This window comes from Anser brachyrhynchus (assembly GCF_964034855.1).
Source record: "Anser brachyrhynchus genome assembly, chromosome: 6".
In the NCBI taxonomy this organism is placed as follows: Eukaryota; Metazoa; Chordata; class Aves; order Anseriformes; family Anatidae; genus Anser; species Anser brachyrhynchus.
In genome coordinates, this window is record NC_137700.1 from 37,537,295 (window position 1) to 37,551,974 (window position 14,680).

The following is a 14,680-nucleotide window of genomic DNA, read 5'->3' on the forward strand; positions in this document are numbered from 1 at the left end:
TTTGTCAGCCCCTTATCCAAATGACTTTTGTAATTATTTGGTTGCTCGGTGAATTTGGGGGGCTGATTTTTATCAAATTTCTAGATGCTTTTTTATATTCTAGATACCAGGCTAATATTATAGCTCTTTCGTTTATGAAAGTATCTGTAGTCTGTGCTGGAAAAAGCTTATATTTAGTAATACGTTCATCTGCCGAAGGACACTTTTCCACTGGCTCACAAGTAAAACTCCTAAAGCACAAATTGTCAAAACCACTCCCTGATCTTTGCGATCCATGCAGGTGACATAGATTCTCTGAAGGGCCAAAGTCAAGGCACAGACATTCTTTCACAGTCACCTGCAGTCCCCTGCTGACACTTGTAGGTTTTGAAAACCTTTTCAGCATGGGATTGTCATTAGCAGAAAGCTGGTATTTCATTTATTGTTTGACTAAAGTTGTATCAGAAATTAAAATGCAACATGACTTGCATTTTCTCAAACACTGGATGTGTTACGTTAAATATATGCCCTCTGCATTTCTTCAGACTTATGCAGCAATTCTCAGATATTGCCAGCTTTCACTGCTCCTTTGATTGCTCCCATAAGCACATGTCTGACAGTCTGGATAGCTGAGAAGCCTAAAAATGTATTTGGACATGTGAAGTGGGAGCTGATTCCTTTCTTTCCACTCAATGTCTTGAGTTTTTAAAGATAACATCTACTTGTTTGGAAGAAATAGCTTTCCAGTGATAGATTTTTAGATGTAAATAATTCATTAAACAGATGAAATGCCAGAAGTGAGTCTTTATAAGCACACACTGTATTTCTTGCATTTTACTGAAACAATAATTCCTGTTATTGTGTACTAATAAATTTCCGAGCAGTCTTGATATCAAGATATATGTGAGACATCATGTTTCACTTTAGAACAAACTATTGTTGTAATTTATTTAACTAAATTTATTCAAGCAGGAAGAGAATCTAGCCAGCAATCAAACTATGGATTGGGAGAATGTTCGATTCATATTCTAAGGCACATTTGATATAATTTGATACTGATTAAGTTCTTTTAAAAAGTCTCCAAACATGTAAGTGCCTAAAGATAACTTAGTCATAAACTAAATAATGAACAGTATATCGTGTACAACAAAGAAAATTCATCCTATCTAGTATCATATTTTTATGTCCCTTGGATTTTTCATACTGTGGTTCATAAATTCCTTTTAGTCTTGATTAAAAAATATGGATAATCAGGCTATCATTCAAAGTGAGATGATTGTAAAGGGATGTTCCAGTGCCATCTAGTGGCTTTTTCATATTAATAATAAATTTTCCCTCGTGTGACAATTTCCAGTTTATAATTGTAATCAGAAAATACTTCTTTTTACTGATTTACTAACTTCTTATCGTTTATATATAAGGATGTTGGACACATTGCCTTTAAAATAATTCTATTGGCTTGATGTAAGGACAGACTATTTCTGTGCAAACTGGGATAAATATTAAGCAGAGTGGGAATATACCAACCAAACTGTATTACATACAAGGAGGAGGAATCATACTGTGAGGCTGAGATCAATAAGCCAGTCAGGCTAAAATACATCTTTTTGGAAGGGACACAGCTTTAGTTTGAGGATTTCAAGAGGGGAGATGGATCAGACCTGTTCTGCTGACTAATTGGCACACTGATCTTCGTATAATTGATAGTTCAAATGTGTCAGCTGATGCTTCTAGCACGTTTCTTCTTCAGCCTTTTCCTCTGAGATTAAAAAGTCTTTTAATACCTGCTATATTCTCCTTGTGCTAGTACTTCTGTGCTGCAATCAAGTTACCTTTCAGACTCTTTTTTGATAAGCTTAACAAATTGCATTCTTCCTGTCCTTCACAGTGAGGCATTTTTCCAGTGCTCAGATAATCTTTGTAGCTTTTTTCATACACCCTCTCCATTTCTTGCACTGTTAGAAACACTGACACCTGACTTCCAAGCAATATTCTAGTGCTGGCTTCGTCAGTGCTTATATAAACATAAAATTGCCTTCTCACTCCTACACACTGGTTTCCTGAATAGATTTACAGATTCCTGTTAAGCCTTTTTACCTCAGATGTCACATTTCAAGTTTGTGTTGACTCAGTTGTTCAAGATGATTTATAAGCACTTTTCAAAGTTGCTGTTTTCCAGAACAGTGCTCCCTGCCCTGCCCCAATACTTATAACCTGGGTTATTTTCAGCTGCGCAGCTCTGCATGTATATGCATTATAACATTAGCTAATTGCATGGGTTCTGTTTGCCAGGCTATCCATGTTACTCGGTGTGATGGTCTTGTCACCACCTTTAGCTATCCTGCTGTCAAGTCTCGGTGTCATCTGCATATTTTATCAGCTGTGAATTATGTTTATGTCCAGGTTATGCATAATACGGTAGCATCACCTTTGAGCAGTCTTCTTTGGAAGACAGAATTGTAAACAGCCTCACTGGATGATTAATCCTCTCTCGAATTATTTTTCAAAACCATCGGTTTCAGATTTCAGTCATTGATTATAGACTGTATGTGCTAGGGTGCCACTTATTTTAGATGAACAGTAGTATTTTGTGCTAGCTGAATGTCTTCTAGCAGCTAAGGCATATGATATCTATGCAGTATGATTACAACTGTTCTATCTCAAGGAGCTAAATTAGGTCTATTTTCTATAAAATCATGCTGCTTTGTATTAATTGCATTCCTATCGTTTAATTCTTTAACACTGCAATCCCATGCTCCCTCCCACTCCTCCACCTGGAGCTCAAGTCAGGTTAACCGGGCATTTAGCTAAAAGTCCTTTTCAAATACTGGGGAGCTATTCATAGCTTTCCCACTTCTGCAATTTCCCCAGCGGTCCGAAGTTAATTTCAAAAGAGGTTGGTGTATGTGAAGTGCCTCAGTCAAAGATGTTTCCTTCAAGGATTTTTAGGTGCAAATGATCCAGACATGATCATTTTTAAAAACTCATCCCTAACGGATGTCTAACTTCTCCCTTACTTAGCAATGAATTGAGTGGAATTAACACATTTCTTTCCAAGCACAAAACAGAAACAACATATTGACGCTCTTTGCCCTTTCTGCATCGAGTAGCCATAGTATTAATCTACTGGAGGGTGCATTTGAGATGTTTATTTGGGAATATTGCCCCCCCCCCAAAAAAAATAAAGACATAATTTTTCACTCCTCTAAAGTTCATAAAGTAAATGACATAATTTTTCACTCCTCTAAAGTTCATAAAGTAAATTTATAGCCATACCTGTCCATCATGTAAACGTGACACTGAAAGTGAAACCGCATTATAGAACCAGCCAGTGCTGGTAGGGTGGACAAACTGCAACCCCGTATTTGATGTTTGCTCTTAGGAGAGTTTACCCTGTCAGAAAAGTTACCTGTATAACTTGTAGTTACATACAATACTACAGCTTACAATTATTAAACTAACTGTTTTACATTCTGTTCATATCTTAACACTTTGCAGTCTTGCTAAAGTCCAGTGAATTATCTGTCAGCCCCAAATTTCACCCTCTACATCTGTACCTAAGTTTTAAACACTCAACTTTTGATGTAGGTAAAATCCCTTTGCAAAAATTGCATTGCAATTCCAGATCAGTGAAACTTCAGTTATTTGTGTGTTAAGCTTATCGGGCATTTAATCCGTCCTGTCTCTTTAGATCTGACTCTTATTACCTTATTATTACCTTAGTTTGAAAAGGAGAGGCCTGGAAAAAAATAGTTCCTTATTGAAACTAAAATGTATTTAGCTCTTTCAGAATGGGGAACATGTTGTGATTAGTTTACTCCATAGAGAGAACTGCTATTAATAGATCTGTATTATTTCTGCATACGAAATAAGTATACATTCTTTATTTTTTTGAGCAAGGACAAATATAGGCAGTATTAGAGGAAGTTCTGTAGCACAGTAAGCTAGTTACCTGTTCATTTTCCTTATTGACACAGCATTAGAGTAGTGCAGGGGAGTTAATAGCAATAGTAAATATCAACTTTGCAAAGTTTTTTTTAAAGGAAATGATGATAATATCCATATTGTGACTCTGAAATAATACATTAGTAGAGATAAAATGAGGATTATGGTATTAAATATAAAAAAAAAACACCCAAGCCCTTTGTAAATGATCAGGATGTTTTATGTACATTATTTTATTTATAAAATCCCTACATCATTCAAGAAAGTCTACCAGACCTACCTTTAGAAAAGGTTGTTTCTTGATAGAACTAGAATGACTCTAAAGTAACAACTACACACTAAGAAACAGCAACATTCACTGTTTAGTCTGTACTTTCCTTCATTAAGAGCAGCATGCCAATACCTAAGATCTTAGAGATTTACTGTGGTTTTACACATCACAGCACAAGACAATCTACTATGTTTTTCCAAATAACACTACAAATAGTAATAGGGTGCTGATACAAACCAACCACTGTTCATTCGTATAAACCCACAGCAGGAGTGTAGGTGGGTATTGTTGTGCTAGGGGAATGATTACTATCTCGAAATTACTATGTGCACATGAGAAAAATAGGCAGATAAAGTATGGAAAGCAGTGTACTATTTACAGAGGGCTTAGAGGTAGAGAACAATTATATTCTATTTCTGGTTCTTCTGTTAATAGAGAGTTATTACTGTAGTCAATAAGTACATCAGCAAGATTAATCATTCAGAGGAATTCATTAATAATAAAGACATCATATTGTACAATGCTGTTGCATTGAAGCATGAATTGCACTAGGTGGTAGTATGAACATGCGCCTCATTAGGAAATGGTCTAGGATTAACTGTAATAGTTGTGATACTCATTATAAAATCTGCAGTGCTTTTTTCTTTAACCAGAAATACTTTACCTAGGAAAATCTACTGAATACAGTAGTAAATGTCAAAAAGCAGAGGGATTTTTTTTTTCAGATGTTAGCTTCCCAAAAAGAAAGACAACACAACCTTTTCTCTTATCGAGGTCTTCTATACCATCTATACATCTATAGCTAGATACATAAGATGTATCTTAATGCTTCCTTAATCCTAATAGGGTAAATAAACAAGAAGGATACCAAAGCATGAATGGGTTGTAGTCCTTTTTTTCTAGTCCCTTAATCCATTTTTGTTCCTTCAGAAAGACTTTTCCATGCTGACTTTTCTTAATCAGCCCACTTATTTTAGGGATCTTTGCTTTTATGTTTGTTTGCTTGCCTTGCATATTCACAAGAGGTTTTCTAGTCATCTTCCAGATGCTTCTGCTAACATTTTTCGAACTTGTCCATTAGAGAGAACCAGCTTTAAGCTCAGAAGAGCGCACTAGATTTTGAAAACCTGTATGACCACCAAAATGGCTCCAACGGTGGCTCAGTGTCACCACACCACTGCAGCACTTCCTGATGGGGTCCAGACACTTTACAGCGGGACCCTGCATGCTACCGCACACACACGCAGCAGCCAATGCTCCAACAGAACACAACGCCAGGCTAAACTCATAGGCACAGACATAATATAAAAACTATCACCTAAAAATTTAGAGCATTTGTATTTATTTATTTATGGCATCTGGAAATGAAGTGGTGCCTCACAGCACAGACAGATTACGTGGCATCACAGAAGAGCTAAAAATCTCATTTCAGTCAAAAGCAGGAAACACAACCACAGCGTGAAGGGGATAGGAGGACAAGAGATCCTCCTGCAGGGAGGCTACAGAGTTACTCAGAGCAGAGCTGAGTGCATCATAATGATGCTTACACATGAAATGAAGCAGAGGAATGCTTTGCAGGTGATGTGTAGGAAGGAGGCAGGTGATGGGAGCAGACACCAAGCTCAGGTGCTAGGTCTAGGAGTGGCTTAGTAGGAGGAAGGACACTGCAGGAGAGGTGAACAAACAAATCACAGCTGACATTATTGGCTCAGGAGTGACTGGGGCAGTACAAGGAGCATAACAAGGCTGCAAAAACAGGTAGAGAAAGAGTTATGTTAATTTGCTTCCCTTAGGTCATAAAATCATCAATGAAAAAAAATACCTGCAGACTATCAGTGGAAGATATTTATGAATATCAGCTGACATCCATCTCTGTGTCACACTCAGACACACAACCCATAACTCTGTCCCCTATGCCAGAAGCAGTGAAAATAAACACTCATCCAATCATTATATACTCTTAATCATTTCATCAAACAAAATAGCACAAATACTAAAATAAAAATAAAAAGACTACAGTGAGAAAGATCCTTCTCAAGTTTCCAGGGAAACTACCTTAACCAATAGATTAATGAAAATCCTTTTTACACAGTTGCCTCCAATTATATGTTCAATACAATTATGTAAACCAAATGATTCATCCTAATGCTTCTCAGAAAATACTCAAGCAAATATAAGAAATTATACGTATTTGAAGAACGTATTACTCTGGGTTTGATTTATTCCTGTTGAACTGAATGCACATAAATAGAGCTTTTCAAACCCTTTGAGTATTCAAGTTACATAAATTGTAATTTTCTACTCAGATAGAAGATACTGGTATATGACACTTTTATGCATACACTGGTACATGCCATATCAGAAATCTCAAATGTTCTGATGCAGATTTCTATCTTAAACCCCAATAATAATGTGAAACAGCCATTTGTGAATATATAAATCATGGCTGCGTGCAAATATTGCTATTTACTTGCCAACATTCCTAGCTTTTATTTTATTTCTAATGTGGTGCTTCAGGAGAATGCGACCTTTGTTGAATGGCAGTTTGTTTTCAGTCAGGCTCTGCTTCACTACTAGAGAGGCAACTTACAGGGACTCTTTCCCTTTCCCTATCCCCTTCCCTTTCCCTTTCTCTTGCCCCTCAAGTTAACATAGAATTTCTTGTAATTTCTTCAAGGAAATAAGACATCACAATTTTATTATTCAGTCTTGAGAAGAAGGAAAATATTACTCATCTAATTTAAGGCTTAGTTCTAACTCTCCAAAAAAATCAGCAAGCTCTAACTTTTCATATTAAGAATGCAGGTATAAACCAGAATACATTTCACAGAAGGACTGTCATAAAACAGTAAATATGAAGTGACAAAAATACCAGGCCAGTTGTCATCTCTGATTCCTTTAAAACCTTCTAAGAGGCACTGCAGCGTAGTTTTACCTACAGAATCCCATTACCTCCTGACAGCTAATGGGGTGGGCAGCAACGATGGCTGTCAACTGTCTCACACTTTGCTTAGGCAGCAATGACTGCTGTCAACTGTCTCATACTTTGCTTGATTCATCACTCTCAGTCTCTGCTTCCTTTCTCCCCCCTGTTGATTTCAGCTGTTCGTTGCATTGGGATCAAGATCTTCCCATCCCACATCTGTGTAGTGCTGGCCTCTAGGTGCTGCTGAGATGCAAGTATCTGGCAATAGGATGATGGAAATGATACTATAAAATGAAGTTGAAAGGTGAATGCAAAATTACCTCGTTTTCATGACACTCTATATTAACATATGAGATTTCTTCTTCTGCATAAATATGTGCAGGTGCTTGTTGATCCTGTCCTGAGTAGATTCTACAACTGTAATCAAGCTTATTAGCTGCACCTATTAAATGTCATGCTTTACTGCAGATAGAGGATTATGACTTTAAGAAGTCAGAGAATCATAGAATATCCCAACTTGGATCACTCACAAGGATCATCGAGTCCAACTCACAGTGATAAGTGCAAAGCGATAGCATCTAGATGAAGGCCATGGAAAACAATACCTTTGAAGTATGTTTTCAAGGCTTCAGAGGAACAAAGGAGCTGGTTTTCCTAGAACCCCTGAAACTGCCAGCGATGAGGACTGCATTTGATTCCTTGTCCAAAACTCCGTGTCCTGGTCCAACACTGGGCCTAGGCCTCCTGCAGCCGGGGGTGACGGCACAGGCCTCGTGCAGACCCCTGGCTGGATCAGTGCTGATGCAGGCTCTGACTGCTGCTGTACCACTGGTAGCCAGGAGAACAGGAAAACCTCTGGCTGCCAAACCTGACCTGCCTGTCTGGCAGCTCGTTTTCATCCTAAATGGCTGCTGGAGGCTCCAGGAGCAAGCGCCAGCCTTGGCCTGGATGCGGTCAGATTCCATTCAGCACATCTGCTGTGCTGATGAATAACAGAGTGCCTGGCACGGTGGCCCCAGAAGTGAAACTGCAGTTTATCCACGTAAAGGACTTCGTCCCGCTGCTGGCAGTGGTCCCGATCAGTCTGGCAAAGGCTGCAGTAAACTCCTAAGCTAGCATGGCTTGTCCTGCTCGCAGCTCTGGCCTCTTGTGACTGTTGATAATTCTAGCTTTGGCCATTAGATGTTTTACATCAACCTTAACCAGTCCAGACTGTAGTCTGACTGGTAGCAACGAAAGCAGATAATTGTTGCTTATCACTAATATTGTAAATGACCATCAGGGCCACCTGCTTTGCATACATACACCAGCTTTGCATACATACACCAGCACTGCACAAATCATGGCTGGTGTGTCCATGGCAGTCCCAGTGTCCTCTCTCCTGGCGAGCCAACAAAGATATGTACATGTGCATGGTGCAGAGCACATCTGAGGTGAGCAGTGCCTTGAGGAAGCCAGTACCTGCTCTGAGCACACGAACGGACTGCCCATTGCATCTCTGACATGTCCATAACGAGGGAGGGGACAACCAAGGGCCTGGGAGTTCTTATATTCTGCTGGAAGATTTTATCCTTCTGTCACCGCTTTTAAAATGCAATTTATAAAAATGCCTAGATAGCCATTTCTTTTCATAAGGTTTAACTGTCAAATAAGCATAAAACGCTCACAGCTCTATGAAACTTAAGACCTGCCTACTGCAATAATTTATAAGTGATGTTTCATCAGCGCGAAGCTCACTGGTAAACCAGTCCTAAAGGTTTTAACTCTTCAGTTGCTCACACTTAGTATTTAGTATCCATCCAGTAATAGATCACTGAAATGCTACTGAAATCTGACTTCTTTTTTTTTTTTTTCAGACATTTCTGTGCATCTCAAATACAAACCACAAATGTACACACACTGAAATCAATGCTGAAATGCTGGTTTTGCCCTTGCTCATTGAAATCAATGGCGAGAACTACAGCTGACTTCAAAAAGAGGGGGCGTTGGGCTCACGTTATGAAATATTCCAGTTAAACTTCTTTAGATCTAATCAGTGGAGTAATGCCTCTATATATTGCATGATGACTGATTGCAGCATTCCACTCCCACATTCCATACACTTAAAATGACTTTGTGCTTTGTGGTCATGCCTTACAACTCTCATTTGGGATGGCCCTTTTCAACACTGTATTTAAATATTCTTCTCTGATCCTCATGGCTGGAGGATTCTTCACAATTTTGCAAAAATCTTGTTTTTTGTTTTTTGTTTTTTTTTTTTAACATCAAAGCCTCAAAGGCTTAACTTCAAAGGCTTAAAGCTGAAAAGGTGATACCCATTTTTTTTTTAAGTCATTTTGAACATGATACTAATCTAGTTGGCCTGTAAAACAAATAGATGCCAGTGCATGATTTACAGGAAGATGCTGCAAATTACTTACTTTTCCTCAGCGTCTTCCCTGTATTGACTGGCCCCTCTCAAATGAATGTTGATAGATCTTCCTAAAACAGCAGAAGGCATAGGTAATGCTTCTATTAAAAACTGATTTAATCTCATAGCTCTCCAAATTCAAACTTCCTCTCCAAATGAGACACAGAATAGGGACATACACGAACCCATGGTGCAGGATAAAGGATGCCAATAAAAACAATATATGTTTTTATTAAATTATTACATGGATTGCCAAACCACAAGTAGTTGAGAACTTAAAGGCAGTGACACAAACATAACAGCACCTTTGCATAAGCCTTCTGTACTAGACTTAAGGTAGAGGAAGTACAGTAGAACAAAAACATCACTTGCGAAATAGCAACCAAACCCAAATAAACCAGGCCACATACAACACAAAAAGCATGATGTGAAGCCACTTTGTAATTATACTAGGTGTTTCTATTTAAGAGCAGCTAACGGCTTTTATAAATTAATATCATTGTATGGCTCTATGATCATTTTTTTATACTTGGAGAGTTCTTTTCCAATAATTACAGTCACAATGGTTTGAGAAAAGTGAGATATTAAAAAAGCTGATTAAGACAGAAATGCACAGGCAATCTGGTAAGACACTAGAATACATAGAATGACTGTGTCTTTATCGTTAGTATCTGGTCTTTCAGAAATAAATACATCAGAAGTTTTCATCATGATACAGAAAATAACTCAGCCACCCTGCAAGCTGATGATACTTGTTTAACATAAAATAAGACTTCCTTAATTTCAAGCAAAGAGCAGTTTAAAAAAAGTCACGCATTCTTCCTAAAGGCATAGCATTTCACTAGGTATGCTAGCAGATAGAGACTTGTCCCAATTATCTCATAAAGTACAGCCTCCTCTATTTTACTAATAACCACCAACTTTAATTAACACATTTAAAAAATCAGAAATATAAAATCAAAGGCATTGATCTATAGCATCTCTTCCACCACTTCATGTAAACCTTAAACCGTGTAACTAAATTCATCATGATCAATTACAATTAATTTACCACGGCCTTTTATGAGGTTGTCAAAAAGCGTTACGCTTTGGATCTTTATTCCATGCTTTTCCGTTAACCTGTGAAATCCATTTTATACGGTATTTGTCTTTTTTTAACATAATTTCTAACCTTCAACAAGTACAAACACAATAATCTCAAAACAGATGGCTGATGAGAGAAAGAAAGACATGTCAGTTGGTCAGGAAAAAGTCCAAAAGTTACTGATTTCTTTCATTATTTTTTTCACTATAGATAACTAATCTACATTTTGAAATTTAGATCAACACATTTCAATGTCTTCATGCCTTAAAAAACTAAATTTTCTATTTTTATCACCTTATTCAGTTTCCTATCTTGTACTTTTCTATTCAATGCATTGATCAGAATGTGCATCAAGCACAAGTTTTTAGCACTGAAATTATGAAGAATTGCCTCTCTTTTAATTCTATTTGCAACAAATTAAGACATAACTACCAGAAGAAATTTATTATGTTTATTAAGACAAAAATTTCAGATCTAGCCTGGTGTAAATCAGCCTGTTGAATCCAATCAATGACCTACTATATCTATTTCAAATACATAGCCTAGACTCTTACAATCTGCAAGTAACTGCTGTAGACAAGCACAAACAATTACTAATCGGCTCGTTATTGGCAATTGCATCACTGTTATGTGAACATAATAAGACATGTCCTCAAGCTTGAAATCACTAATGCTTCTTGAATTCTTTCCTCTTCTAAGCTCTTCCAGGGAGAGGGATATTTTAACAAACTGAAACTCTATGCATATATGATTATTTTCCCCATTTTTTCCAATCTAAATTTGATGTTACTGAACTTTACCAAAAGAAAGTTAAACAGTGCTAGGACTAAAAGCAGATGCTTATCTCTGCTCTCTGACATTGACAGGGTACAGGTCTCCAGCTTTCTAGGAGCTCTAAACTGGCACTAAATTAAATATCATTGCAGCAGGGTAGTGGGACGTTTCAGTAATTCCCAGATACACCAGATAAATCCAGGACAGACCAGGCTATACAGAACTTCTTCATTTAGACTGTAAAAGGATAGACGAACGTCAAGGGAATGTTTCCTGCCATATTCCTTGTGAACCTTAATCACTGCTCACCCAGGAGTGTTTTGAGGTTGTAGTCAACCCAGCTAGAAGGCTAATAAACCAAGACATACGCACTCACATATTACTATGAGGAGAGCAAATAGGAACCAATGCTCTTAAATAACTTCTTCACTTTACTGGGGCAAAACTTAGGAACATTACATTTCAAATCTTACCATAGAATGGCTCGGGTTGGAAGGGACCTTAAAGATCATCTAGTTCCAAGCCCACAATAGGGTATGCCATCTATGAAATCTCCAGGCTCACCTCAAGGAGTACAAGAAAAAATGTGGGCTTCCATCAGAGGTACAAATAAGTCACACAACAGAGGTTAGTTTAAATGGTATTAAAATACAAAGCAAGTTCAACTTAACGTACGGTGCACTCTCTCTAGCTAAGATGTATTTTATTCTATGAGTGATCCCAATGGGATTAGCATCAATAAAGGTATTAGAAGCTGGATCATAATGAAATAACAGCAGATATAAAGAATAGTAATCCCCTCAGCAGATATCAACAGCCTGAATACATATTTCAACAGCCAAGCAGACTGGAAAGAATAGAAAAATACTTAGCGGTATTTCAGTTTTTATTCAAAAGTCTTACTTCCTTAGAGAAGCTCTTACAACTGATGCACTATTATCATTAATAATAAAAACTACTCATACATTATCCCAAACTGAGTTACACACTCCACAATGTGCAGAAGTAGGTAGGTAGGTCCCTGCCCAGAAAGTTCACCCTCTGGGTTAACACATGACAGGATGACAGGTGGGTGCAATTGCAGTTGAGGAACAAAAATAGCATAAGCAGCTCTGCACAATAACTTACATGAATTAATCCCTATTTCCTTTATATGTCCCTATATTTCCTTATATATCCCTATATCCTTTTCATTTCTTTTCTTTTTTCTTTTTGATAACTTATATGGAGTGCACCTCTTCACAGAATTTTCCCTCTTACAGATGTTTCAACAGAAGGGAGCTTTCAGGAGACTGCACAAAGCAGGATATGAGCTGCAGAAAGAAACTTCTACCACCTGTGGCCACTTTTTCTCTTAAAGCAAAAATTCATGGACAAAACTTCAAGGCAGAAAGAATCCCATACTGATTTTGGTAATGGAAGACAAAGAGAGATGTTCATCTACTCTGGCTGAGGGGAACAAGCAGTCATTTCTCACCTCCTCTGAAACATGAGGGGAAAAAAAAAAAAAGAAGTCAGCTTGGAAAAAAGATGGAGGCATGAATGAGGTCTATGGAACAAACAGTATCATGGAGAAGGCAAATACAAATGTCTTTTTCGTTTTCTTCCACACTACTATCAGGAGGCATGAAATGAAGCTGGCAGTTGCACATCTCAAAACAAGCAAAAGAAGATGTTTCTTTGCACAGTGGCATGATTACAAAGTGCAACTGCTTGATACAGGATGCTGTGCATGCTAAAAGTGTGTGTGAGTTCAGAGAAAGCTTGGACAAGCTTCTATAGGATGAAAGGGGAGAACTTTCTGGCTTGTTCCTTCCGACACGGGTCCCAAAGAATACTGAAGTAGCTAACCCAGTTACAGGGATATGAGTTCTAGAAGCTGACATGGAAGTGCTGACAGCTGACAATGGTGCTGAGCTTTCCTGGTATTAGTAAACTAGCATGAAAAACCCATTTCATGCTTGTCTGCTGGAGACAAATAAGAAGATGCCTTGCTCTCCCAGTAACCTTGTCTTCAACTCTGGCAGTGCTGTGCTGTCTCACTGACTACAAAAGTTCAAATGAATTTCACTAAATATCTACTTCATGTTCCAAGAAAAGCCTGTAGAAGTTAAGCTCAACTGATGCTCAGTACTAGATAGAACAATGATTTATAAGGGCTTTACGGTTCACAAATTTGTAGCTAGGATGTGAGACAGTGATGCTGCCACCCTGGTTACCCAGGACAGTCAAGAGCCCCTAAATCTTGTAATGATGTGAAATCTTCACCACCAGACTGCTGTTGAGGTTCATGTTGCAGCAGACTGTTGATGTAGGTTTGGTTCTAGAAAGGCTTCTTAATGTAATGGATAACTCAATTTTCTTGAGCTCCCCAGAGAGCATATGCACCAAAATATTCTACTTACAGATAAAATCTGTGAATCCAAATTAACAATAATAATTTATTGCATCAACTAATAAATATTGTATCAACTATTGAATCAGCCTTTCTGAGTTTGTCTATAAATGCTTAGAGACGTGAAGACACAACCATCCACTCCCTGAAATTATATCACGGATCTGAGCATACCATACACTGTATCATCACAGATCTGAGCACCTGTAGTTATCACTGAATGCAGTTTATGCCAGGATGACCTAGGATAACTTGGGAGTAGGTTTTGTGTGTTTAAAAGCATTCCTGTCCTCTTTTCAAAGAAGAGTCAGGTAATTCATCCACTAGCAAAATTATATATGAGAGAACTATAAAATGAACAAATAACAGATGACAACGACCATTTTTATATACTTTTTTTTTTTAAAAAAAAAAAAACAAACATTTTTCATCCTTGTCTCTTCTTTTTTGCTTTTTCTCAAGTAACAGCTTGAACTTTGCAAACATACATGCTAGTTGATCCCTCCACACCTTAGTTGTGTGCTGGTCAACTATTCAATAGGAATTTTAAAACTTTGCTTAAGACTGTAAAATATTTAAGGCAGAGCTCAGGTCCAGGAAGGATGGTTTTGCTTTTAGAAGTTTGGAGTAGGACACAAAAGACGGACTCTGCTACAGCCTTCTGCATGCTGCTGTCACTTGGATCCAAACCCAGCACCACGTGGAGGTGGGGAGCCAAGCTGCTGGTAATAACCCCGTTCGTGGTGCTGACAGGCTGCGTGTTCACTGTTTACATCACACTTCCCAGTACTTTTTAGCTTTAAAAATAATTACCGATGATTGACAATAACATCCTATTTGACACTTTGCATTAAGCAGGTGGAGTCCCGCAGCAACAGGTCTGAACTGGTTCCTGT